The following is a 27992-nucleotide window of genomic DNA, read 5'->3' on the forward strand; positions in this document are numbered from 1 at the left end:
GGCACGCACACCCCCGCCCGGGGGAAGGGAGGCGGTGGGGCGGGGGTGGGGCGGGGGTGGGGCGGCCCCCGCAGCCGCGCGAACCTGTTGTAGAGGCAGAGACAATGGAGAGAGCGGCGGAGGCGCGGGGGAGAGCGCGCTGCCGGGCGCGGGAGGGGCAGTCCCGGGGAGGCGGGGAGGGGCGGGGGGGGGGCGAGGCCCGCACCCCCGGGCCTCCCCAGCCGGGGCTCCCGGGGGCTCCGAGCCCCGGAGCTGCTGCAGCCGCGCCCTCCCCTCCCCCCTCCCCGCTCCCCCGCTGACCTGGGCTGCGCCAGCCTCCTCTCGGGATCGAGGGCTGTAAAATCGAGGTGCTAAGTTGGCGGGCGCTCTCCGCTCTCGCCCCTCGATTTCGGGCGCGTGTCTTGAAAGACAGACGGAGAGAGAAAGGACCACCCAGGCGCAGACGGAGAGGCCAGGAGCTGCGCTCGCCCGCCCTTTAGGCGAAGGAGGGAAGCCGGGGGGACTGCAAGGGGAACTCCCTCCAAGGGGCAAGAGGAGGAGGGCTGCAAGGCGAGCCGGACTCTGGAGGTGCGGCTGGAGCGAGTGGAGACTAGCGGAGGCCGGTGGCGAGCCCGGGGAGCCCCGGCAGCCCCAGGGGAGAGGCTCCCGGCCCGGGGCGGGGCGCTGGAGAGCTTTGCTCGCGGAGCGCGCACGGGGAACTTCTCCTGGAACTGCTGGACAGCTCCGGGACCTCGCGCGCCCCCTGCCAAAGGACGCGGAGAACCGGGCTCTGGCTCGCCGGGACGAGCACGCGGCAAGAGACAAGGGCACCAGGGCCAGCAGGCTTACCCTCACCGAGAAGGAGAGACAGATGATGGGTAGGTAGATAAGTGGATGGATGGATGGATGGATGCATGGATGCATGGATGCATGGATGCAGGGATGGATGGATGAGGATGCATGGAGGATGGATGGATGGATGGATGGATGGATGGATGGATGGATGGAGGATGGATGGATGGATGGATGGATGGATGAGGATGCATGGAGGATGGATGGATGGATGGATGGATGGATGGATGGATGGATAAGAGAAAGAGAAGGAGCAAGAGGAGAGAAGTAAGAAGGCAGAGCCTGGACAAGAGAGAAGAGCCACCCCACTGTTGACCACACTCAAGCATGCTCTACGCACCCTTCTCACCTAGGCGCTGGGACCACAACAGTGAGGACATTTGAGATCTAATTCTCAACCGGCAAAAGTATACTTCAGCTCATTTGCACATAATATTTTTCAACATAGCCTTAAAATTTTGAGATAAATTTTGAATAATGACATTCAATGCCCATACAGAAAGGAGTTTCAAAAGTGATTGAAATGTTAATTGCCCCAAAGACCAATCGAGTTTCTTAAGTTTCCATCCAAACAAGTAGATTCTGAATTCTCTAACATGACCCTACATAGCTAGTTATCAAAAATGGAGTCTGAGTCTCCAGCAGAGAAATATGTACTATATTATACCATAAGGGGAAAAGGGGGACATTTTTAGCTCTACCACTGGAATTTTTAGGGGAAAAAATCAGAATCTGGAAACTTTTTGCAGTTTAATTATTAATTATCTCTCTTTATCAAATTTTTTCCACTTTACTTGGAATTTTATAAACTTTGAGAAAGAAATAAGCGGGGCAGCCCGGGTGGCTCAGCGGTTTAGCGCCGCCTTCAGCCCAGGGCCTGATCCTGGAGGATCGAGTCCCGTGTTGGGCTCCCTGCGTGGAGCCTGCTTCTCCCTCTGTCTGGGTCTCTGCCTCTCTCTATGTCTAATAAATAAATAAAATCTTTAAAAAAAAAAAAAAAGAAAGAAAGAAGCCAGTACTTGATGAAGTATTGTGTTATGAAATTTCCTAAATCTTCAGAACAAAATAAAATTAATCTAATTGAACCGAATTAATTAATTCAAAGGAAATTAGCCATCAAGAAGTTAAAGATCTAAAAAAAAAAAAAAAAAAAAAAGAAGTTAAAGATCTTTGTATAGCCATAATCCAAAATATTGGATTGCAATTAGTATCTACAAAAATTACATTAAATAATGGAATTATTTAAAATTCTACTGGAAGATAGAAATAAGAAGGAAAAGTAACTACACATGTATACACATATTTACATGAGAAGGTCTCCTAACCTACAGGTACTGAACCAAATCACAGAATCAGCATCTCTCTGGTGCTCACTTATTACATGCTGAAAGCTGTAAGCTTGTCTCTAGTTCCCTCCCACATGCACTCATGCTCCCTCCATAAGAATGGTATTTTGTACCCAGAATTATTGCAGTTGAACCTGCCACTGTAATTATGTGACCTAATTAAAGTTATAGAAACCATTGAAATATCACTACAGACAGAGCGTGCTATTCCTATTCCAAAGTATAATGCTTTGGAAAACTGTAAGAAAGGGGAGTCATTGTATTAGCTAGGGCATGGTTATCAACCTGGGCAGAGGTCCCCGACTTCAGAGCTATGGACATTTTGAGGTTGGAAACTTCTTTGTTAGGACTATCCTGTGCCTTGTAGGATGATTAATAGCATCCTTGATTTCTACCCACTAAATGCCAGTATTTTTAATACTCCTTTTATCTACATGTCTCGTAACTGTATCTTTTTTGTTTAGTTTCTTAAATTGATGCTCTAGGGAATACAATATATACAACTTTTCACCATCTATTCTAAAGTCTATATGCTACCGCTTCAGTTGGAATGTAGAACTTTACCAACATATTGGTCCCTTTATCCTCATCCCTTCATGTTGTAGTTGCCTTATATATTAAATCAGCGTACACTGAAACTTCCTTTACACAATGTTAAAATGTTTGCTTACAGTCACTGTGCTAGAAATAATAATGCCCTTTCCCACCCTCCAAAACTACATGTCCTAATGACTAGAACTTGTGAATATTATATTACATGGCAAAGAGACTTAAAGTTGAGGATGGAATTAAGACTTCTATTCAGGCAACCTTAAAATAGGGAGATTATCCTGGATTGTTTGGGTGTGGCCAATATAATTGCAAAGGTCCTTATTTGTGCAAGAGGGCAGCAGAAGAAAAGTTTACAGTAGTGGTAAAATGAGAAGAATTTGTTTTGCTGTTGCTGCCTATGAAGACGGAAGAATACAGAAGGGCTATGAGCCAAAGTATGTGGGTGGGCTGTCTTGAGAAGCTAGGAAGTACAAGAAAAAGGATTCCCCCCTACATCCTCCAGAAAGAAACAGGATCCTACCAATACCCTGATTTTAGCTCAGTGAGATCCATTTTAGACTTGTCAACTATAGAACTATAAAGTAATAAATTTGTGCTGTTTTAAACCACTAACTTTGTAGTATTTTTTTCAGCATTCACAGAAAACTTATGTAAACACAAACCATATAATGAAAATTTCAGTCAAAATGGAAAATTCTACTGACCCTGAGAGGATTTCCTTTTACCATTAACACATCACAAAGCCAAACAAAATCTTTAATAATTTTCTTACTCATAAGAAGAAAGAAAATTCTCAGATGCCATGAGAAAAAGGTAGCTAGAGACTGGCAGAGAAAGGAGTAGCCAGTGCAATGATTGGGAAAGTTTGGGATACAGGCTTTCAGACTCAATAGGGGCCCTGAGACAATGGGGTAGGATTTTAATATCCACACAAGAACTGGAAACAATGAATTATGGGAAAGCCAGAAGTGGTGAAGATTTTACTGGTCCCTCTGATAAAAATAGGAAGCTTCGAAGGATTATAGTGTATATAAAAAGTAACTTTAAAAATTTTGTACATTGGTCTAAAAAGTGACAGAAGTGCCTTCCAGCTGAACATGACCATGGGTGGAAAATAAAGTCATCTATAATAAATGTCAATTCTTAAGCCTTGCCACTTGCAGATACATAGTCCAAAATTACACTCACCGCTGGTGTAAGAATTCTACAGTCAGAAATTAGAATAAAAATTCCAGAGTCTCCTGAAGAAGGAAATGTAAAACTTCTATTAAGGAACCTTCCACATATAACCTCTAGCATATAAGAGGAAAATTTCTGATAAGGATAAAATCACAATACAATAACAACAACAACAACAACAACAACATTGAAACAAAGTACCATGAAAGGCAGGAGGCACACACACAGAAAAAGAACATTAGTATCTCACGAACTCAGAATATCATAAAAATGTGATAAAGCATAAAATAAGTGTTTTGAATGATTAAAAATTTTTGTAAAGGAATACAAAATATAATGAAAACAAAATTGTATGAGGAAAGATTAGGCAGATTTCAAAGAAAAAATAGAACTTCTGGAAATAAAAGTATATTTGAAAACTATATTTAAAAACCATTTGCTATAAAAGCAACAGATGAAATAGAACTGAAAATTAGTGAACAAAAAAAAAAAATCTGAGAACAAAAATCATGATCCCAGAAAGTTATTGAGAATGTGGCAAGAATGATAAGAAGATGGAACACATGAAAAAAAACATGAATATTAGAATTAGAAGACCTAACACACAACTACTTAAAGATATGGATTAAGAGACTACACAGAATGGAATCAGACAATGTCATAGGAAATATTTAAGCAACAAGTCAAAAGCTTTCAAAAATTAAAGGATATAAGATTCTGATTCTGGGTAAGATAGAATAAATGCACCCCACCCCCTCTCTCCCTCTGAGAGCTATCGAATCTAGACAGAATGCATGGAGCATTTGAGGACTCTGATAATTAAATAGCAGCAGGCAAATTGAGAAAGACCAGACTTTGAAGTACTACTATACTGGCAGTGAGTACTCTAAGAATAAACCCCACCAGAGTCAGACTGCCTCTTGGTGGTACACACATGAGATAAATCTGAATGTACTACGAAGTCTTTAAAACCACACACACACACACACACACACACACACACACACAAACAAACAAAAAAAAACCTAGTCAAAATTTGCATCCTAAATCCAATTGAGTCATTTATCTGCTTAAAAATGAATACATTCTCCATAGTAATTAACAAAACTATGAGTCTTATAATATTAAAATGTTCAGGATATAATCTGAAATTATTTGACATATGAAAAACCAGGGAAACTTAAACTTACATGAGAAAAATACAATCAACAAATACTGATGCCAAAATGAGAGACCTTGGAATTTGTATTTTTACACAGACATTGAAAGTGTTCCAAGAAAATAAGAACGAATACTCTTGAAACAAATGAGAAGACAGAAAGTGGCAGTGAATAGGTAAAAGCAGAGATTTTAGAACTGGAAAGCATAATAACTAAAAATTTAAAACTCATTAAAATGGGCTCAGTACTAGAGATGACAGAGGAAAGAGTGAGTTTGATAGAACAATTGAAATGATGCAATCTGAACAACAGAGGGAAAACATTTTTAATCAATATAGTAGCAGAAATATGTGAGACAAAACCAAAAGAAACTTATGTCTTCAGAATCCCAAGAGAAAAGAGTTCAGTCCAAAAAAAGTATTTCAAGAAATAATGGCTTAACACTTATCAACAAGAGCCAAACTATGGAGAGAGCCCGAATGTCCATCGACTGATGAATGGATAAAGAAGATGTGGTAAATAATATATATATATATATAACTCAGCCATCAAAAGAATGAAATTTTGCCATTTACAATGATGTGGATGGAGCTAGAATGTATTATGCTAAGTGAAATGAGTCAATCAGAGAAAGACAAATACCACATGATTTCACTCATTTGTGGAATTTAGGAACGAAAACAGATTGAACATATGGGAAGGAGGAAAAGAAAATAAATGGAGACAGGGAAACAAGCCATAGGGACTCCTAACAATAAAGAACCAACTGAGGGTTGATGGAAGGAGGTGTGTAGGGGATGGGCTAGATAGGTGATGGGGATTAGGAGGGCACTTGTTATGATGAACACTGGATGTTGTATATAAGTGATGAATCACTGAATTCTACTCTTGAAACCAATATTGTACTGTATGTTAACTAAAATTTAAATAAAAATTTCTAAAAAGAAAAAATGGCTTAAGGCACCTTGAATTTGTCAAAAGACATAAACTTAGGGTTTCAGGGAACTCCGTATATCCCAAAGAGGATAAAGTCAAAGAACCTATGACCAGCCATATCATAATCAAACTGCTGAAAACAATAAAAAAGAAAACTATCACAAAGAAAAAAAATACTGAGGGGATCCCTGGGTGGCGCAGCGGTTTGGCGCCTGCCTTTGGCCCAGGGCGTGGTCCTGGAGACCCGGGATGAATCCCACATCCGGCTCCCGGTGCATGGAGCCTGCTTCTCCCTCTGCCTATGTCTCTGCCTCTCTCTCTCTCTCTCTCTCTCTCTCTCTCTCTCTCTGACTATATAAATAAATAAAAATTAAAAAAATATATAAAAAAAATACTGAAAGCCAACTGGGAAAAATGACACTTTATTTATAGGGAAGCAACAATTTGAATGAATACAGACTTGTTATCAGAAACCACAGAGGCCAGATGGAGAAGAACAACATTTTTCAAAGTGCTCAAAGAATACTGTCATTCTGGAATTCTGTATCTGGTGAAAAGATCCTTTAGCAATAAAGATGGAGGAAAAATATTCTCCGATGAAGAAAATCTAAAAGAACTGGTTATCAGCAGGCCTACTTTGAAAGAACTGCTACAGAAACTTCTTCGAACAGAAGGGAAATGATAACAGAAAAACAACTAACATATCAGGAATGAAGAAATAACAACAAAGATGGTAAATATCTGGGTAAATATAGACTATTCTTCTCTTGAGTCTTAGAAAATATGCTTGTATTCATTTTCTATTGCTAGTATAACAAATTACCACAAACTTAGTAACTTGAAATAACACAAATTTATGACCCTACAGTTCTGTAGGGTCATAAATTTGACACTGGTCTCATCAGGCTAAGCTCAGTGTGTCAGTAAGGTTGTACTCCTTTCTGAAGGCCCTAAGAAAAAATGTTTTTCAGCTTCTAGAGAGTACCTGCAATCCTTGGCTCATTGACCCCTTCTATCTCCAAAGCCAGCAACAGCAGTCAAGTCCTACTAATAGTGCATTCTCTGTTTCTCTGACTACAGTTTGGAAAGGTCCTCAGCTTTTAAGCATTTACATGATGACATTTAAGTCATCTGGATAATGTAGGATAATCTGGGGCCTCCACCAGAAGGCCCTTAAACTTAATTATTTGTACAAAGTTCCTTTGTCATCTTTGGGAACATATTCATAGTTTCTGGGGATTAGGGTGTGGACATCTTTGAAGAGCCATTCTTCTCGCTATCACAGTGATGGGAAGAAATATTTTTAAATCATCTACAGGGGTTTAAAAGTATGTATATTTAAAACAAAAAACAACCACAACATAAAAAGATGAGGATCAATGAACCAATATGGTGGTAAATTTTCTATAGTCTAATTGAAGTGGTAACATATGAACTCAAAGTAGACAGTGAAAAGTTAAATATGTATATTTGACTCTCTAGAACACTAATTTAAAAAGCTGTACAAAGATATAGTTAAAGATACAATCAATAGAATACTAAAAAATATTCAAATAACCTGAAAGAGGAAGGAAAGGGTTAAGAGAGAAATAGAAGGAATAGAGACAAAAGAAATAAAATGGTAGACCAAAATCCAAATAACAATAGTGGCATTAAATGTAAGTGGTCTAAACATAACAATGAAGACTATCAGAGTGAACTCGAAAAATATAATTTAACTATATGCTGTTAAAAAAAATCATTTCAAATACAATGTAAATGTAAGGCAAAAGGATTAAGAAAAATGTACTATGCAAACATGACTCAAAAGAAATTTGGAGTTGTTATATTAATATCAAACAAGGTAAACTTTAAAGAAAATCACCAGCAAAAAAAGAGGTACATATAATAATAAAAAGGATCAATTCACAAAGAAAACAGAACAATCCTAATACGTGTGTCTGCACATAATAGTAAAGCTTCAAAACACATGAAGCATTTGCCTAGAGAAATGGTGACAGAACTGAAGGAAACAACAGACAAATCCACAGTTATATTTAGAAACTTCCTATATTCCTCTTTCATAATCAGTGGAAATCTTTAGTCCCAGATAATTTCAATGCCAAATTCCACCAAACATTTAGGAAGAAATAACATCAAGTATACACAAATCTTCCAGAAAACAGAAGAGGAGGGAACAATTCCCACCTCTTTTTATAAGACTAGCATTACTCATACCAAAACCAGACAAAGACAGTGAAAAACAACAAAACTAGAATGTAGACATAGCAGGTATCTTTTGAACATGGACACAAAATATATCTTCTGAACATACATGCAAAATTCTCAACAAAATAGTAAATAAATAATATATAAAAAGAACAACAAACAATCACAAAGTAGAGTTCATCCCAGCAGTGTAAGGCTGATTTAACTTTTTAAAATTAATCAGGGCAGCCCGGGTCAGCAGTTTAGCGCCGCTTACAGTTCAGGGCGTGATCCTGGAGTCCCGGGATCGAGTCCCACATCGGGCTCCCTGCATGGAGCCTGCTTCTCCCTCTGCCTGTGTCTCTGCCTCTCTCTCTCTCTCTCTCTCTCTCTCTCTCTTTGTCTCTATGAATAAATAAATATAATCTTTAAAAAATAAAATTAATGTAATCTACCATTTTACAATATAAAAAGAGATAAATCACATGATCATATTAATTGATACAAGAAAAGCATTAGATAAAATTCAACTACTGATAATAAAATAAATAATTCACTGTGAAGTAAAAATAGAAGGGAACTTGCTCAATTTAATAAAGGACATTTTAAAAGATTGCATTATGAAGGGAACACTACTGGAGTTTCCAATCAATACAATAAGCCAACGGAAAGAAATAAAAACTATTCATGTTGGAAAGGAAGAAATCATTTACTCCACAGACAATTTGGTCATCTACATTTAAAAATTCCCAAAGCATCGTTGAAAAACCTGTTATAAAAAAAAAAAAAAAAGAAAAGAAAAACCTGTTAGAACGAGGAAGTGAGTTTAGCAATGTTATAGAATACAAGGTCAGCATACAGAAACCAATTATATGTATATGTGGTTGCAAGGAATCATTAAAAATATAAATTAAAAAACAATACCATGTATAATAGCATTAAAAGACATAATGTATATAGAGAAATCTAACTACAGACAAGATGTAACACTGAGAATATAGAACATTGCTGAGTGAAATTAAAGACCTAAATGCATGAGAAGATTTATCATGCTCATTGATAAGATTTAATGTTAAGGCATCGATTATAGTTATTGATCTAAAGATTTAAGACAATCCTAGTCAAAATCACGGTAGGCTACTTGGTAGCAATTGATAAGCTGATTCTAAAATTTATATAGAAAGGCAAAGAAAATAGAAAAACTAAAAAAATAAAGATTGAAAAAGAGAAAAACTAGGGGATTTACACCATCTGACTTTAAGACTATACTATAAAGCTATAGATCAAGACTATGATATTAGGATGAAGACAGACATATAAGTTAATGGAATAAAAATAAAGAGTAAAGGGATAGATTCACATGTGTACTTAATTGATTTTTATGAAGGCACAGATATTTCAATGAGTAATTGATCATTTTTTAAGATTCTAATTCTAGTATAATTAACGTACAGTGTCATATTAATTTCTTTTATAATTTAAATTCAAATTAGTTAACATACAGTTAACATATAGTAGTATTGGTTTCAGGAGTAAAATTTAGTGATTCATTACTTACATATACAACCCAGTGCTCATCCCAGCAAGTGCCCTCCTTAATGCCCATCACCCATTTAGCACATTCCCCTCACCTTCTTACCCTCTAGCAACCCTTGGTCTATTCTCTGTAGTTAAGAGTCTCTTCTGGTTTTCCTCTCTCTCTGTTTTATCTTATTTTTTCCTTCACTTCCCTTACATTCATCTGTTTTGTATCTAAAATCATATGATATTTGTATTTATCACACTGACTTATTTCACTTGGCATAACATACCCTAAATCCATTCATGCTGTCACAAAAGGCAAGATTTCATTCTTATGTCTGAGTAATATTCCATTGTGTGTGTGTATATACATACTTACATATATATGTATATATATATATATCACATCTTCTTTATTTATTCATCTAGATAATTTATCATTTTTTTAAGTTGGACTAACTTAAGTAATCTCTATACCTAACATGAGGCTAAAACTCCCAACTCCAAGATCAAGAGTTGTATACTCTTCTGACTGAGCCAGCCAGGCACCCCAATAAGTGATAATTTTTTTAATAACTGGACATCCATATGAGAAGGAAGGAAGGAAGGAAGGAAGGAAGGAAGGAAGGAAGGAAGGAAGGAAGGAAGGAAGGAAGGAAGGAAGGGAAAAAGGAAGGAGAGAGGGAAGGAACAGAGAGAGGGAGATGAGGGAGGGTGGGAAATGAGGGAGAGAAAAAAAGAGGAAGGAAGTGAAGGAGAGAGGAGAGGGAGAGAGAGAATCCTTATTCATAACCCTTATCTTGCACCATATACCATAATTAACCTGAAATGGATCATAAGCTAAGATATTTATAGTTTTAGAGGAAAACATAGGTGAAAATCTTTGTGATTTGGGTTAGGCAAAATTTCTTAAGAGCACAAAAAAAACCACATAAATTAATAGATAAAACTGATAAATCATATTTCAAAATTAAAAACTAAATTTTTGGAAGATAATTAAAATAATTAAAAGAGAGGCACCTGGGTGGCTCAGTCAGTTAAGTGACTGACTTTTGGTTTTGGCTCAGGTCATGATCTCAAGGTCATGAGATCTAGCTCCACGTTCAGCTCAGAATCTGCTTGGGATTCTTTCTCACTCCCTCTCTGCCCCTCCCTCTGTGTTCTCTCTCTCTCTCAAATAAATAAACATTTCTAAAAAAAAAAAAAAAAAAAAAAAGCTTGGCTGCAAGGAATCAAAATGGTACAAGTCCTTTGGAAAATGGTTTAGAGGCTTCTTATAAAATGAAATATCGAAATATCGACTCTTAGATATTTGTTCTAAAGAAATAAACACAGATTCCCTCAAAAAGACCCATTTCTGAATGTTTATGGTAGATTTGTTCATTTGAGCCAAATATAGAAACAGCCCAAATGTCTACAGATTGATAGATGGACACATGAATTGTGATAAACTCCTGCAACGGAACGCTTAGCAATGCAGCACAATGAATGACTAATACATGCGACACCATGCTTCTGTCACAGGCTGACTGTCACAAAGCCTGGGATGATGATAAGAGTGACTCTGGACCCCTTTCTTGTTCCCTTCATTCACATTAACAATCATCAGAGTATCTTGGTTTCTATTCTGGGGCTCAAGGCAGAGTGGCTTAGGTTTATTTAACCAGCCACACACTCCGACATCCCCCTTACCCCAACATGTAGCTTGAAAGGGTTTAGCCCTTCAAGACCTTATTTGTGAGGTTTTGTTGAAACAACAGGACCACAGAAAATAATAAAATGATTCTGAAAGTAGATCTGGACTAAGCAGGGTGCAAAGAGAGAAAAGTAAAGTGATAACAATAAATAGCAAAAAGAAAAAGCATAAAAGCAAAAAGATTAGAATAAGGGAGCAGGATCTCAAAGGGAGAATGATACAAAAAAAGAAATGAAGTGGGAAAAGAGAATTTATATAACCAAGGTGCCTTTCCTTCCAAAGCGCACTCTTACTCACTTGCGACAGTGGAAGCTAGGAGATGCCCACTGGGGACATGAGAGGGTGTTAGCTTTCAATCAACATTCTTTATATTCTCTACACACTTTGAACTTCTCACACACCCCAACTGTAGCTCTCTACGAAAAAAATAGCATGAGTGCTGTTTCAAATGGTTCTAGAGACAGCATGGTGAAAGATAGAAGCTTGAAATTTGCTCAAGAGCTCTGGCTCAAGGCCCTGTCCCACCTCTTTCCTGAGCCAAACACAACCTCCCTGCACCAGTTATGGGGATAGCATAACTGACGCCTATCTAGCCCAGCACTGAGGAGGATGGGTCCACTTCAAAAATTGCTACACGGTATATTAATGCTAGTTCTGCCTGTTGTCGTATTAAACTATGTGGCATCAAGGTTGGCCTGGTTCTGTCATTACCTTGAGTTATTCAGTTATAATGTGCAAAATAATGCTAATTAAAATTAGTCCATAGGACCAAGCAAGGAAAGGAGAACTGGCAATGTGAATAATGGTTAACTAAATAGCACTGCTGGCTTGTGAGCCTTATTGGTTAAAATACGTATATAGTGTTCTCAACCCAGCACTGACTTACTGGCTTACCCAATGCTATCAGTCTCCAAGAGCTATGAGTCATTGGTTTAAAAACTTATCCCACCACACAGCCCTTATTTTTAAATGCCAGTGGACAAGCAGAGTGAGCACTGGCTGCGTTGGCCAAAACACTGCAATACTTACTGTTCATCTAAACAGAATGAAGCATCCATGTGGACCCGGCTGGTCTGCTGGCTTCTAGCCTTAGTTAAGGCTTTCTATTAAAAAACAGGGCTTGGTCGAGCATTAGGAGACAAAGTAACCCTCCCTAGAAGGGCTAAAGGCCAGCATATTCTTAATGACACTAGTTTTACTTATATATCAGATTTCTCCCTTCACCCTGGAAACCCACATCCAGAAATGGTAAATATAGAAGTTATTAAAAATTCCATTTTCAAAGGAAGCTTTTTATTTGATTCTGCCTCTGTTATCATCAAAAATCATTCCTTTTTTTTTTTTTCCAAAGGCCCACACCACATAGCCCACACCTTAAAGAATATTTATTCAATTCAGGCCTCAAGACACAATAATTCAAAATCTTTCCTGACTCATCATATAATCCTTGCTAGTTCTTTGCTACTGACATTGGAATCTTCTTTTTTGATGAACATGTAGCTGCTAGATGGAAAGTCCAGACCAAGTTTCCCAAATACATGGCATGAGAACAAAGATAAGTTTATGTTAGTATCTTAAGAGTCTGGCAGGGACCCAGAATCAGCGTGAGCTCAGCCAGAGTGTCTATGCATACATATCGTCAAATCTTCTGACAGGAAGAAATGCCTCAAGAGCTCTGTCACCATGCCAAGGCCAGCCTCTATTTCCAGCTTTACTATCTTGGCCAAAGGCTGGAGCTGAGAAGGCAAACTGAAAGACAGAGCTGCTGAGAGAGCAGGAAAATAAATGTGGAGTGGGGTGGGAGTGGGGGCTTGGCCATCCTTCTCCTTTCCCTACGCAGGCTGACTCTTAACATTCACAATGCTAAGTAAGGGGGAAGACTGGCCATCACTCACAATCACAAAAGAAGAAAGCTTGTAAAGTTCTCACGTTGCACACTAAGACAAAGACAAGTCAAGTAATTTGTTCAAAACCGCACAACCAATTCATTTCAGAGCCAGCTCATCCTAGAACTCATTCTCTTAACTTATTCATTTACTCAACAGGTATATGTAGAGCTCCACCTATGTGATGAGCACCATGCTCTGTGCCCCAGATCAGCAAACCTCAGCCAGGGTCCGGGCACACTTGGGCAAAAGACCCCTTATGAACAGCCACAGACTAATCTAAAAATATAACTGCTGGGGTGCCTGGTTGGCTTAGTCAGTTGAACATGTGACTCTTGATCTCAGGGTTGTGAGTTCAAGCCCCTTGGGTGTGGAAGCTACTTAAAAATAAAATTAATAAAATAAATAAAATTAAATTAAAATTAAAATTAATAAAATAAATAAATTAAATTAAATTAATAAAATTTTAAAAATATAAATATAACTGCTAGCTCCAGCTCTTCCAAGAATGATGCACCATCCCTTGAACTTTCATAAACGGCTCCATGAAATGTTACCTAGGCCCAACCTATACCTCTCTTGATAAAATCTCTCACTCTCTCTCCCTACTCACTCTCTCTCTCCAGCACCTTTTGGGTGCTCCTGGAACCACCCAACATGTTCCCGCCCCAGGATTGTCACATATCCAGCTTGCTCTGCCTGGAATACACTTCTCTGCTGCTTTACTTCTTCCCAACGTCACCTTCTCAGTTGCAACACCCCCTAACATACATACTCAGCACTTCCTATTCCCCTTCCTTAATTTATAATTATGATATATTTGTTTATTATCATCATCTCCCCACACCAAGACATAAGCTCCATTTTCACAAGTTTATTTGCTGCTTTATTCTTCATATTTACAACAGTTCTTGGCACATGGTAGGTGTGAAGAAACGTTTGTTGCATACACGAACAAGGGATAAAGACACACCTAGTATATGTCTGGCATACAGTGAAGCAATCAATAAAAGGTAGCTACTGTTGGAATTTGCTACAGTGAAAGTATGCAAACTATTGATCAGGAGGACATAATCCTGTAGGGCATGCAAAATCTCCTCGTTAACTTCTGCAGAACATTCTACCTGCTTGCTGAGATACGACAAAAGCCAGCTTCTTTTATCACTACTATACATTCAAAATGGGTTCTACAAATGATTTTTTATGGAGATCTAAGTTTCTGAGCAAAACCTCCTGTGTAAAATTCACAGCAGTTTTGTAACATAATTTTTTTAGCAACGAAAAGAAATTGACAACTTATTTTCTCTTGTTATTTATCTCAGTACTTCAGGTTGTTATCGATTGTACACCCAAATATGCCTCAAAATGCCTCCAACTTAGGATAAAACACATTCTTTTTTTCATTTTTTTTTCATTGCCTTTAGTTTCCTCCCTCTTGCACAACAAATTGTATCACTGTGACTGACAACTATTTTGCCAACATTTCAGGTATATTTTTCAACTTTTTGCTTTTCTGTTCTCTTTATCCATACATCGAATTATTTTTCTCCCTTTGGCTTGACTACTGTTGCATCCTGTTTCATTCTGAAGGTGACATGCTATTTTAATTGACAAAACTCAGGTGTTCAAAATGGTAATTTTTTCTGTACTTCCTATTCAATTTAAGGCCTCATTTTTCCCTGTCAAAAAAGCAATAACCATTGTTACTGAGTGCTTACTATGTGTCAGACACTGTTGTAAGAGAATCAACTCACTAATTCTCATATTAGTCCTATGAGGTACCCATATTACAGAAGAGGAAAGTGAAGCACAGAGAAGTTAGGTATCTTCACGAGGGTCAGAGAGAGTGCAAGCAAGTGAGCAGAGGGGACAGGCAGAGGGTGAGGCAGAGAATCTCAAGCAGAGATCATGCTGAGCCTGGAGCCTGATGTAGGGATTAATCTCACAATCCTGAAATCATGACCTGAGCCAAAATCAAGAGTTGGATGATCAACCAATTGAGCCACCCAGGCGCCCCAGCGCCTATTTTAAAAATAAAAGAAGTTGCTAGAAAATATGATCCATATATAATATGCACTCTTCCTGCAGGACATCCTGGTAATGGGCCTTCTGCTCTCAGCTCACCCACTGACACTGATGCAGCTTAGATTCATCAGGATCAGGTCCCTTAAGAGCCAAAGTCTTTTATATAATTATTATTGTTATTGTCATTGCTTTATTTCGTTAATTCTTGTTAATTGTTACATTTTGTTAATTCTGGATTTTTAAAAAGATTTTATTTATTTACTTGAGAGACAGAGAGAGAGCACACAGAAGGAGAGTGAGAGGGAGAAGCCGACTCCTCTCTGAGCAGAGAGCCCAATGCCGGACTCAATCCCAGGGCCCTGGGATCATTACCTGAGACAAAGGCAGATGCTTAACCGACTGAGCCACCCAGGTGCCCCAATTCTGTATTTTTAAGTGGTTATATGTTACTGTTCTTTTTTTTTTTAATTTCTAATTTCAATAAATAAATAAATAAATAAATAAATAAATAAATAAATAAATAAATATTTCTTATTTCCATGACAATTTTTTTTCTTCCTGTGATCAGGATTCTGTATAGGAAAAGTTTTTCCACCTTCCCATTAGACTAAAAGCTCTGTAAGAGCAGAGCTCTTGTTTCTATTTTATTCATGACTTACTCAGAGCCCAGCATAATTTCTAAGCCATGATTTGGGGGCTCAATGCATATTCTCTGAACAAGTTGAAACAGAATTTCCTCTCCCTCTTCTTATTCAATCTCTATACTGTGGTTTCATAACCCTGCCTTAAGAGAACCTTACAATAAACTGTTTTATTAAATATATAGATGTATTTATTGAATATATTGGCAAAGTGCACTATAATTTAAAGACTGAAGACTTGTTTTCAAATATGTCTCAATAAATAAAATCTTTTAAAAAGACCAAATATGTCTCAGAAATGGAATGAGTGTATTCCAATAGGATGTTCCTGATGCATCAGTTTCCTTTCTAACCCCAAGTAATTGTACTACATGGGGTAAGGCATCTGGCAAACTTGTGTGGTTGACATCCAGCTGAGAAAATATGGGTGTGCTTGGGAGTAGGATTTAATTTGTTTTGAAGCTGTGAGCATTTGAAGGAAGGAATCGATATGTGAAGGTCAGTCCATGAGGGTGCATGAGTGAACAGTTTAGTGGGATATCTAGAGTAGAGAGAAAAACAACACCAGACTGACAGACAACACTCCCAGTTTCTACTGCCAACTCTTCCACTTGCCAAGTGGACAAGTCGAAGGACCTCCATTACTGCCACCATGACAACATCATCATCATACTCCTAAAAATATCTAACACATACAAAGTGCCTATCAGCTTTCATGGATTATTTCATTCAATCATTACAAGAGCCATAAAAAGTAAATACCATTATTATTATCATCAAGTTATTACAGATGAAGAAATCAAAGCATAGAGAAATTTAGTACCTTCCTCAGGTCAACTTAGGCAAGGGACACAACTGGCCTTTAAATCTTAACAATCTAATTCCAAGACCCAAACTCTTCATCAATTCTTTCTATCAAACCTCTCTGAGCCTCAATTTTCTCATGAATTTTCTCTATCAGAGATTAAGTTAAATACATCAAGTCCTTCACAGCTCCAAAAGTCTATTATTCTAAGTAAAATGTAGTCAAATTAACACTTCCCTTCACATATTCAGTAATGTATATCATCCTATCATCATGATTCTGCTAATAATAATTTACCATGAATGGTCAGCCTTCTCTTAAGCAATGACTATTAACATTATTTTAACACAGTTAAATCAAATATTTCTGGGATCTGATTGATACTTTTTTACTATTCAGAGGAGGTAGAGGTTGCATATGAGGAGTGATTAGGGAGGAGGCACCTAGACTATCACAAACCAAGCTGGATACAGGATCTGAGATCAGCTGTGTTTCTTTTTTTTTTCTTTTTCTTTTTTTTTTTAGTTTTTGTTTATTTATCTTTAATAATAAATTTATTTTTTATTGGTGTTCAATTTGCCAACATACAGAATAGCACCTAGTGCTCATCCCGTCAAGTGTCCCCCTCTAGTCACCCCGCCACCCAGTCACCCCCACCCCCACCCTCCTCTAGCAACAATGTCCCCAATAGCCAAACTGTGGAAGGAGCCTCGGTGTTCAGCTGTGTTTCTGTTCCAAGCAACTAAACATGTCTAACAGCTGGGGTCCCTTTAGCACCCTAAATGTAAGTGTATAAATAGCATCCTAAATGAAAGTAACAACTATCATAGAACTTTCAAATGTTTCTTCCTACCTTTAGGACCACATCCATAATCCTAAACCTGACTACAGAAGTGTTTCTCAAACTGTGGTGACAGACTATTTTCTTCCAGTTTTACTGAGGCAGCAGACTAATTTTTAATCTCTAATCCACTATAAATCAACAGGATAAAGATTTTAACTTTTATGTTTGTAAAGTATAATGAAATGAACTTCTAGAAAAAGACATTTTAAAAGACATACAAATTTAACACACCTAAAATTACATCTCAATAACTCTAATCCGAACAAACATAATAGGAAAAAATTACAGGAACAATTTACATTTTTATAGACAGTATGTATGTAGGAGAATAAAATGGAAAATTGCTGATTATACTCATAACTTTTGTCATTCACAATCATAAAAAACAAAAATTATAAAGGAACTAGCAATTCTCTGTATTAAATTGCTTTCCTCACACTTTGAATGAACACTGTGTATATCAGTGGTTGAGCCTATTTTCCGCTTATTAACTTATTTAGGTCGGATTGATGACAATGCTACTCTTTGGGGATAATATATATATATTGTTCCATTAACATTTATAATAAAGAAATCAGCTTCACAAAGGTAAATTAACAAGAATGGAAGAAAATGAATTATAGTAAGTTTCTAATTTTTATCAAAAGTAAGGTCAGTAATGCTGCATTTTTACAATACATCTTTAATCCTTTAACTGTAAAAAGTTACAACAATTTATCATGTAAAGTCATGGCTAAATTTATATTACCTTTCAAAAATTAAAGGGAATGCTGGATCCATCATTTTTTCATGCATGTATCTTCTTTTGATACAAAGAAAAATTCCAAACATCTTACCAAATTCATGTCACTCACTTGTGCAATGCCAAGATCAATGATCCCACTGATATCTTCTGTTGAATTACATAATATGTGATAACAATCTATAGAAACTATTCCTCTAAGTTTCTAACTCTCAATTATACCCTTCAGTTTTATCTATTACTGAAATATATTTTGCATTCTTTCCTTGCATGGATGTATTTAGGTCATTGAAAATCCCAAAAATGTCAGGTATATAAGCAAATTTATGCTGTCCAATTCACAACTTTAAAATGTTGGGATTAAACTGTTTTCTTATCTTGAAGAATGACTAAGAATTTCTCTTGTGGTTAAAACATTCTCACAGAACTTTTGCCTCCTGTAATCAACATAAGTCAACATGGAAAATAGTTCCTTATGGGGGATATCTGGGTGGCTCAGCGGTTTAGCGCCTGCCTTCTGCCCAGGGCATGATCCTGGAGTCCCTGGATCAAGTTCCACATCAGGCTCCTTGCATAGAGCCTGCTTCTCCCTCTGTCTATGTCTCTGCCTCTCTCTCTGTGTCTCTCATGAATAAATAAATAAAATCTCAAAAAAAAAAAAGAATTTAAAATGCAGTTCCTATGATCAGTTTTTATACTGATAATAAATATCAGTTTTTATATTCTCTCTATAATAAAAAGAATAAGGTAGTAGAATTTAACACATTTGCCTTAACATAACTCGTAATGTTTACTATGGCACTAAGCACACTGTCTAGTTCAGCTGACATTTTTCTCATAACAAGACTTCCTCGATGAAAGAAGTGGTGTGTTAAATTACAAGCTTCCCAATCTGGGTATTTATTCCAGAATACTTTTCCATTATTGAAGTTGTACCATTAGAGGATACGTCCACATAAAACTTATACTGTAAATCACATTAGCTGACACTGATCACATGCTTAGATATTGTGGTAATAAAGTGCAATAGATGTTTGCTCTTTATTTGCCTCATGTAGACCCATTATAAACAGTTTAAAACTAGCACTATACTTTGAGTAATCTTGATCCACAAAACCCTACAAATCCAGCTCTCATTCACCTCTCCAATCTCACCTCATGCCACTCTCCCCTTCACTCTCTCTTTTTTAAATAAATAATACTAATATATAATACTCTTAAAAATTAACATCAAATGTTATCTTACAATGTAATCATTCAACTATAAATATTCACTTTAATTGCATTTAATAAGTTTTATATACAATATTTGGATTATTATTCAAGCCCAATAAATTGTTTATTTCCATTATAATTTCTTCTTTGACCCATGAGGTACTCAGAAGTATATATTAAAGTGTTTTAAATAAATGGAAATTTATGAGCATTTTATAAGTTTACTTTTTTCTTTTTTTTTTCTTTTGTCACTTATGCCAGTGTTAACATTTTTCATGTAATTGAAGATCTACATATTAAATTTTATTCCCATTTTCCTGACTTGAAGGATATAAAAAGACATTCTAGATATTTTTCTTATTTCTTGAGAATTAGAAATGCAACAAATATTGTTTTAGTAGGGATCTATCAATTTTGCAATGAGTAGGGCCTTTGCAATGTTTACTCCATTATACTTTACAACACAGAAGTCTCATTAATGATTTGTGAAATGTTCTAATTTGGTAAGCAAAATGTTTACTTGTTGAGTTTATATTTTTAAAGAAATTGAGGCTGTACATTGGTGTGTGGAAATGTATGTGCTTGTTTACTAAGTTGATTTTTTATGCTATAATATTCTTCATTATTAATCCGTATAGCCATTTGATGCTTACAAAAAGTGTTCTTGTTTTTGTCAAATTCTCATATCCATAGTCCACCTCTGGTTGTAAACCAACCGTCATTGGGTAAGTGGAGTTGCATCACAAACCACTATTTTTCAATAAATTTGTTGTCATTAATTCTGATAGGTGATCTACTGTTAAACTATCCCTCAGCCTTGTAACATTGTATTAATCACACTAAAACCTCTCAGCTTCACTACAACATCAGTGTCATTTTGGCTTTTTAAGTATCAGAATCTGAAAAATAACTATATATCAAACCAGTAAAAGTTACAATACCACTTGGGGGTTAATATAAAATTTTTTTGTCTATGGTTTCTTCAAATAATTTTAGAAATAACATTAGTTTTAAGATAAAACATTCACCTAATTTTTCAGTTTATACTTCTACATCAGTGCAAATTGGGATTTCATTTCATTCATTATGATGTAGGAGTCTTCTCTGCTGAATTAGATAAGAGTTTTCAGTATGGGAAGAATATTTCCTTAAAATTTTTGTGCTATTCACGATGTAACAGCTACAGACAGGACACGTTTTTATTTTTATTTTTTATATTTTATTTATTTATTCATGAAAGACACAGAAAGGCAGAGATACAGGCAGAGGGAGAAGGAGGTTCCTTGCAGGGAGACCAATGTGGGACTTGATCCCAGGACCCAGGGATCACGACCTGAGCCAAAGGCAAATGCTCAACTGCTGAGCCACCCAGGCATCCCAGGACACACTTTTAAATGTAATCCTCAGGGATGCCTCGGTCGCTCAGCAGTTGAGCATCTGCCTTCTGCTTAGGGCGTGATCCTAGAGTTCCAGTTCCTGAGTCCCACATCAGGTTCCCTGCAAGGAGCCTGCTTCTCCCTCTGCTTGTGTCTCTGTCTTCTCTCTCTGTGTCTCTCATAAAAAAATAAATAAATAAACAAACAAATAAATAAATAAATAAAATCCTCAGTTATTAACATTTTTCTCTATCTAGACTTTCTTAAGTCTAGACAATGGGCAAGACAATAAATGAAGTCCCAATTTAGAGCATTAGCCTTATTTTTTGTTTGTTTGTTATTCCTATTTTAATTTTTAATCCTATTGGAATCCCTAAAGCCAACCCTCTCAAGATAGTACATATAATAGATGCTCGTGAAATGTGTTGCTCAATTTATTCCTCCCAAGCCTCTTTTTTAAAAATAAATATCCCATGTTCTCTCCCACTTTACACTCTATACTTCTCCTATAATAATAATGTGCCATCTTTATAGATGCTTAATATCTGTGTTCCCTTCTAGAATGTAACCACCATAGGGACAGAGACCATGTCTACCTTCTTTTATCATAAAATTACAAATGCCAGGAACATTTAAGCTGTTCAATAAATATTCACTGAACAGCTTTTTCTTACAGCAGTTTACTGAGTGGAGTACAGACACAAAAATGTCTCACATCTTCAGGAAAAAATTAAAATAACATTTCAGACTCATTGAAAAGCAAAGTGAAAAATGGCCCCTCACTATGGTAGTATAAATGCCTCCTTCTAGGAACTATTTAGCTCCTAAGCCTTCCAGAAACAGAAAAAGAAAAGGAATTAAGGGGAAGGGAGGGTGAGATAGGATGGGAGGAAGGACAGAAACAAATGAAGAAAGAGGCCAAGTTGGGACAACAGTATAAAAGTGGCTAAATTGCCTGTATTATGAACTTTTCTTCGCCTTTCATCTCTCACTTTGCACTTCCACTCTCACTCCTTACCTAGCCTGATGAATTTCCATTCGTCTTTCAAGATTCACATGATTATCTCCTCCCTTACACACACACACACACACACACACACACACACACACACACACACAGCTGGTTCTCTATTGTAAATATTCTTCAAATCCATAGCACTCAATATTCACTTCTGTTGCAGTATATATTATTTCATTTTTACAAAGGTGTTTATTTGTCTACCTTCTCTCTACCTAGAATGTATCTTCCTTGAGGACAGGAATTCCTGTTCACCATTGAGGTTCCAACTTAGTTTACTGCCTGACCCAGTGAAGATTTTAATATGTTTGCTGACACAATGAATGAAGAAAGTTTATGTCTATTTTCTTTCCCATAAGAAGTCAGAGGGTGGAGGTGAGTCATGGGAACAGGAGAGTAGAAAAGGAAGAAAAAGATTGAATGGGGCATAGGGGATGGAACTTAAGCCATAAGGCAATGAAAGGAATTCAAGCATGAAGTAAATAGAGGCAGATATGTGGGAGAAAGGATAGATAAGAAAATAAAGGCACAAAACATCATTGGGTTATCATAAAACACTCTTTAATAACCTATAAAATTTTATCTTTTTGTCATTTTGTCTTCACTTGATTATCTTTGTTCTTTTGCTTATTCATATATTTTTCAATACTAATTCATTGAGAATCTACTCTATGGAAAGAGTTATGCTGGGTTCTGAGAATATCGAGTTAGTAAACTGAGCTAGTGAGCAAGTTGTTAAGATGCAGAAGGATAAGAGCAAGAATGTAGATTTATATACAATAGAATAAGGGCAGAGGAGAAGGATATCTAAACCACCAGACCCTGCATGTTTACCATATGTGTCCATTTGGGCCCCTCAGCAAAAGAATGGATTCATACTGTGTCAGTCTTCCTGAGATGAACACTATGCTTTGAGATAACAAAGCATCCTGTGACTTAAAATTTCTTTTCATGTTTCTCAGTGTTCAAACTTAGAGATTTTTCTTTAATCGGTTTTAATAACAACAAAAATACTAAGACTATTCTAATTTAAACCATCTCCCAAAGCTAACCAGACAGGCAAATGATCGTGCACATTTTATGGATTATTTTTCATTTCTATTTTTCTGTAGCAAAGAGATAAATTCCGCCCTACCTAAAATAATAAGGAATGTACCAACTTCTGAATTCATTAATTTCACTTTGCTGACATTTTGCTTTGAATTTATGACATAGATTAATAATAGCATAATAGAATATATTTCCTTAATCTGATTTACTAGCATCAATATTTGCATTACTGCCCTTTCTGTAAAACTTTAAAATTTGAAATTTGAGGTATTGAGCTGAGTGTGTCATTTCTTAAATTGGAAATCAGGTGATAATTAATACATAGTAATTTATAAACTCTATTCACTTAAAAGCATTTAGTGCAAATGAAATAAATGTTTATCTAAATTCATCTTAATATCAAAAATTTAGAAAAAAAACAATTAAACCTCAATTATATTCCAGTTTCTAAAACAGCATAGTAACATAATATAGAAGTATAAACTACATGTATCACATACTGAATTTTCTTTTAACTAGTGAAGCCATTTGTGCTAAGTGTGCTGTGTTATTATAAGTCAAAGAGAATGTGAAGAGGGTAGGTAGGGTAGAACAAGTCCTTTTTTATAAGAAATTCTAGCTAGCTATATTCTATAGTTTACACTATGAAATCATATATCACTCCCTGACACCTTTAATTCGATACCAATCCCAGTATCCTAGAGCACACCCTTCCATCTTGAGAGCCACAGGCTTAAAGGAATCATTCAATCTTTCTTTGGTGGCATAATATCATCAAAACAGAGATGGAGTAAACATCTGGGTTACATTATCACCTAACATAACTACACTGGCAAACACTGAACTCAGCAATTAATAAAATATATACACCTATAAATTGAAAATATTTTGTTATATTTGGTTTTATAAAGTGCTATAGTCTGATTATTTAACTTAGAGAAAATAAAGCATTTAGTGTGTTATGATGAAAGGAAAAAGCAAAAGAGTCTAGGATTTCCATTTAGGTCAAAGTACTTTAAAGAGTTATTACTATTCAGTGAGATAGGGAGGGGCTATCAGGGCAGGTCTTGGTTTGTCTGAATCAGAAAGCAAAAAAAAATGTCATGTTTTAAAGGCTAAAAGTTGTGCCACTTCACAAAAATCACCCAACTAAGCAATTCTTGATGGTTGCTAAGTATAAATGCTAGTGTAAGCTAATATGAAATACACAGCAAAGTTTAAAAAAAGAAGAAAAATGTATATTTTAGTTCAAGATATCCAGCTGAGGTTAGCTCTAAAGGCTTCCTCAAATAAGCTGACAGGAGATTTTTAACATCTTCATTTCTTAGTTAAGTGCCCTGTGTTAATTAATGACAGAAATTAATGCAATTTAAAATTTTAATCAAAATTAACTAGCATTTCTTAAAGGAATTCCATGACCAAGGTCTACGCAGGAGTGGTAAAAGCTACAATGATATAGATTTCCAAGGGTATGTGCCCTTAAGGAAGGTGTAGTCTAGTCGCAAAGATATATGTGTATACACATGAAAGCAACTGGGCAAAGCAAAATGTAATTGGTTCTACTGGAGAGAAATTATTCAGAGTACTAGAGAAATACAGGACAAAGGCAAGAGATTAACTGGGATACCAGTGGAATTTTCTTGTAGGACAGAGTGTTTGTCCTGGGCTTTAAAATAGTGCTCACTTCGGCAGCACATATACTAAAACTGGGCTTTAAAATAATTAAGTTAATTTTTAAAGGGTAGAAAGGAGAATGAGGGATATTTCAGATAGATGGTACATTGGAAGCAAATGTCTCCTCCCTCTGATAAATGAAAATCTAGCTTAGATGGATAAGGTGGACAAATAAGAAATAAGGATGAACAGGTAAGTGAGGCCCATAGCTTTGAAAGCCATAGCGATTCTGGACTTTATTTTGATGATGACAGGAAACTGCTGAAGGTTTTTAAGCACAAGAGTGATTGAATCAGAGAACTTTAAAATGTCCTTTGTTCTTTTGTACAAATAAATATTAAAAATATCATGGACGTGCTTTCATAAAAAGGCCCATCTATACAGTGCTGGTGAAATCGAAATATTTTAAAAAGAAGCTGTGAATCCTCTTAAATTTGACAAGATGACTGTGAGTAATAATCACCTACTGAGGTTGATTGAATATCTGTCAGGGTTGCCAGATCCCAGAACACATGAAAAAACTGATCATAACATTCTTGGGTACAACAGAAAAACAAAGAAGTTTCACACTTACAAAATAAGATGCGGGAAAGAGGAATGTTTTCCAATGTTAAAACTCAGCATCTTCAAAATCTAAGCAAATGAATATGTATGGTCAGGAGCACTCAAAACAAATCTATCAAATGTCTAGGACTCTTTTGGATCACTAGCTTATAAAGACAGCAAATTAAAAGACTGAATGCTATTGTTAGAACTGTACTTTATCTCATTGGGTTACACATCTCAAATATGGGGAAAGTGAGGAAAAGCTAGATCAGACACTGGAATAATAGTAATGCTATCTGTTCAACAAATTGTATTTTACTCTAAAGATGCAAAACTACATTTCCCAAGCTTCCTTATTTAGGACAAGCTCTTGACTGAGTTATGGCCAATATGGATAGAAATGATATTCAACATTCTCAGGTCTAGTTCCTGAAACTTCCATGCTCTCTCTCTTTCCTTCATGCTGGCCAGATACAAAAATATCCAGTAGAATGCTCTGAGGCTCTTGAAGATTTAAAAAATAAAGCAAAACAAAAGCCACATTAATGAAGGAGATTAGATATCCGGAATGGCTGCATGGAGAGGTTCTCTTACATCCTGATGACCCCCATTGGATTATGACAGGAGCTTGAAATAAAAGCTACTGAGATTTGGGATTGTTTGTTTATATTAGTTAGCACATCCTTAGTAATACAGACTCCCAAAACTTTACTTACATTTAAAATCAGAAGAGTTATACAATATATACTCTAATCCTCCTCAAAGCATGTGAGAGTGCTTTCAGAGCTATAAATACACAAGAATATTATGCTACAAATATATCAAATTTATAGTATACTAAATAGTAAAGTTGGAAAGAAATGATTTAAGAGGAAAGGATAGAATCACTAATCATTACAATCTGAAATGAGACAGCCAGATCCTTTACTGGGGATTTGGTAATCCCATGGTGGTTCTCCAGGAGGCATCATCAAATGAAGGTAAGGCACTGCTTCAGGAGGTGATAAAAGAACCAAAGACACTAAATGACTGGACCAAATGTTCTCCATCTTTATGAGGTTAAAAAAAAAAAAAGTCTTATTGGTAAGAGTTCTGATAATGTAGTGTTTTGCTTGTACTTTCATGTAAGTTTATTTTTATATATTTCCTAGGACATTCTTTCTTATTTCCTCCAATGTAGTTGTGTTTGCGAGCCTGAATTTCTCATTATCTATTATTCTTAATGTACTTTTCCTTCTTTGGACAATTTTTTATTTTATATGATATTTTTATACTTTTAATGTTTTCCTTCCTTATACTTCTTATTGTTCTAAGCATAAGTTCTGATGACTGTATACATTTTATCTGTGATGACTCTAATTTCCAAATGTTTCTTCTGTGAGAAATGCTTTCTTTCAGTGTAGAATAGGAAAAAATGAATATTCAATAAGATCAGACTGACCAAGGAAAACACAGGGATCAGAAAATGGATAAGAAATCAATTAATATAAATTACTCCTTTAATATCTGCTCATCTGAGCACTAACAGAATCCTTTTTCCAAAGCACTTTTTAAGATAAACTGAATTATTTTATATCCTTTTTGGGCTCCTATCATCATCATCAGATTAAACTGCACTCTGCAAATGGATCATACATTATCTAACTTGCTTTCACAGCCCCAGAGGGGTACCTTTTGTCTGAATTCTTACAGATAGATAACCCCTTGATGTGATCATTATAAATATATTCATCTAACAGAAATTTAATGAAGGTCTACTATGCACCAGATATCAGTTATTTGTCATTGGACAAAAGACAAAAATTTCTACTCTCTCAGAGGTTTATTTGGTGGGGAAGAGAGGGAGACAAATAACAAACTAAATTAACTACAATTAATTACCCAGTATGTAGATAGTAATAAGCATTATGGAAATAATAAAATAAAATTTTCAATAGAGTATTTAGTATAGACCTTAAAAATTGCACATTAGAGTCAAGACCTGAAGAAGGCAAGGAAGTGACTGTGATAATATTTTAGGAAAGAGGGTCTCTAGCAGAAGAAACAGCAACTGACTTCAGGTAGGAAGGTTCTTGGCATACTTGAGGAACAGAAAGAGGACAGTGTGCCTGGAGCAGCAGCAGTATAACTGGGGCTCAGAGGAGAGCAAGGGGAGAGGAGGTCAAAAACCTAACAGGGCACAAAATCATGTGAGCCTCATGAGTCACTGTAAGAACTTTTTCTTTTCTTTTTTTTTTAAGCTTTTATTTATTGATTTAAGAGAGAGAGAGAACATGAGGAGGGGTGGCAGAGAGGGAGGGAGAAGCAGACTCCCCGCTAAGCAGGGAGCCTAAAGTGGGGCTTGATCCCAGGACCCTGGGATCATGACCCAAGCCCAATGCAGAAGCTTAACTGACTGAGCCACCGAGGCACACCAGAACTTAATCTTTTCCTTTAAGTGAACTGGAAAGTCACTGAAGAATTTTGAGCAGTGGAATGATATTAAATGACTTATATTTAAAACATTTAATTCTGGCTGCTGTGTGTTGGCAGTGACAGGAGAAAGCAGTTAGAAAATCCGGGTGAGACATGATGGTTCAAACCAGGGTATCAGTGGGTAGAGAAGGTAAGAGATGGCAAGATTCTGAATGTATACAGTATTCAGAGCAGATAGGATTTAATGACGGACAGGATACAGAGGACAAGAGAAAGAGAGGAATTAAGGAGGACTTTAAGATTTTTTACTTGAACAAGTAGAAGGATAAAATTGGCATTTACTGAAA

At 36.4% G+C, this 27992-nt stretch overlaps 1 protein-coding gene across 2 annotated transcripts in view; it reads right to left on the minus strand.

The window, feature by feature from the left end:
- The window catches only part of NELL2 (neural EGFL like 2), a 381289-nt gene that overhangs the window by 319175 nt on the left and 34122 nt on the right, over positions 1–27992 (minus strand). The window contains exon 1 of one of the 2 annotated variants that reach the window (XM_038577410.1): positions 301–584. The exons of the other annotated variant lie outside the window; for it this stretch is intronic. The gene's annotated coding sequence lies outside the window, so the exon portion shown is untranslated. Of the gene's footprint in view, positions 1–300; positions 585–27992 lie in introns of those variants that run through there. 2 annotated transcript variants of the gene reach the window in all.

The sequence above is a fragment of the Canis lupus genome, chromosome 27 (genome assembly GCF_011100685.1).
Source record: "Canis lupus familiaris isolate Mischka breed German Shepherd chromosome 27, alternate assembly UU_Cfam_GSD_1.0, whole genome shotgun sequence".
NCBI classification, from domain to species: Eukaryota; Metazoa; Chordata; class Mammalia; order Carnivora; family Canidae; genus Canis; species Canis lupus.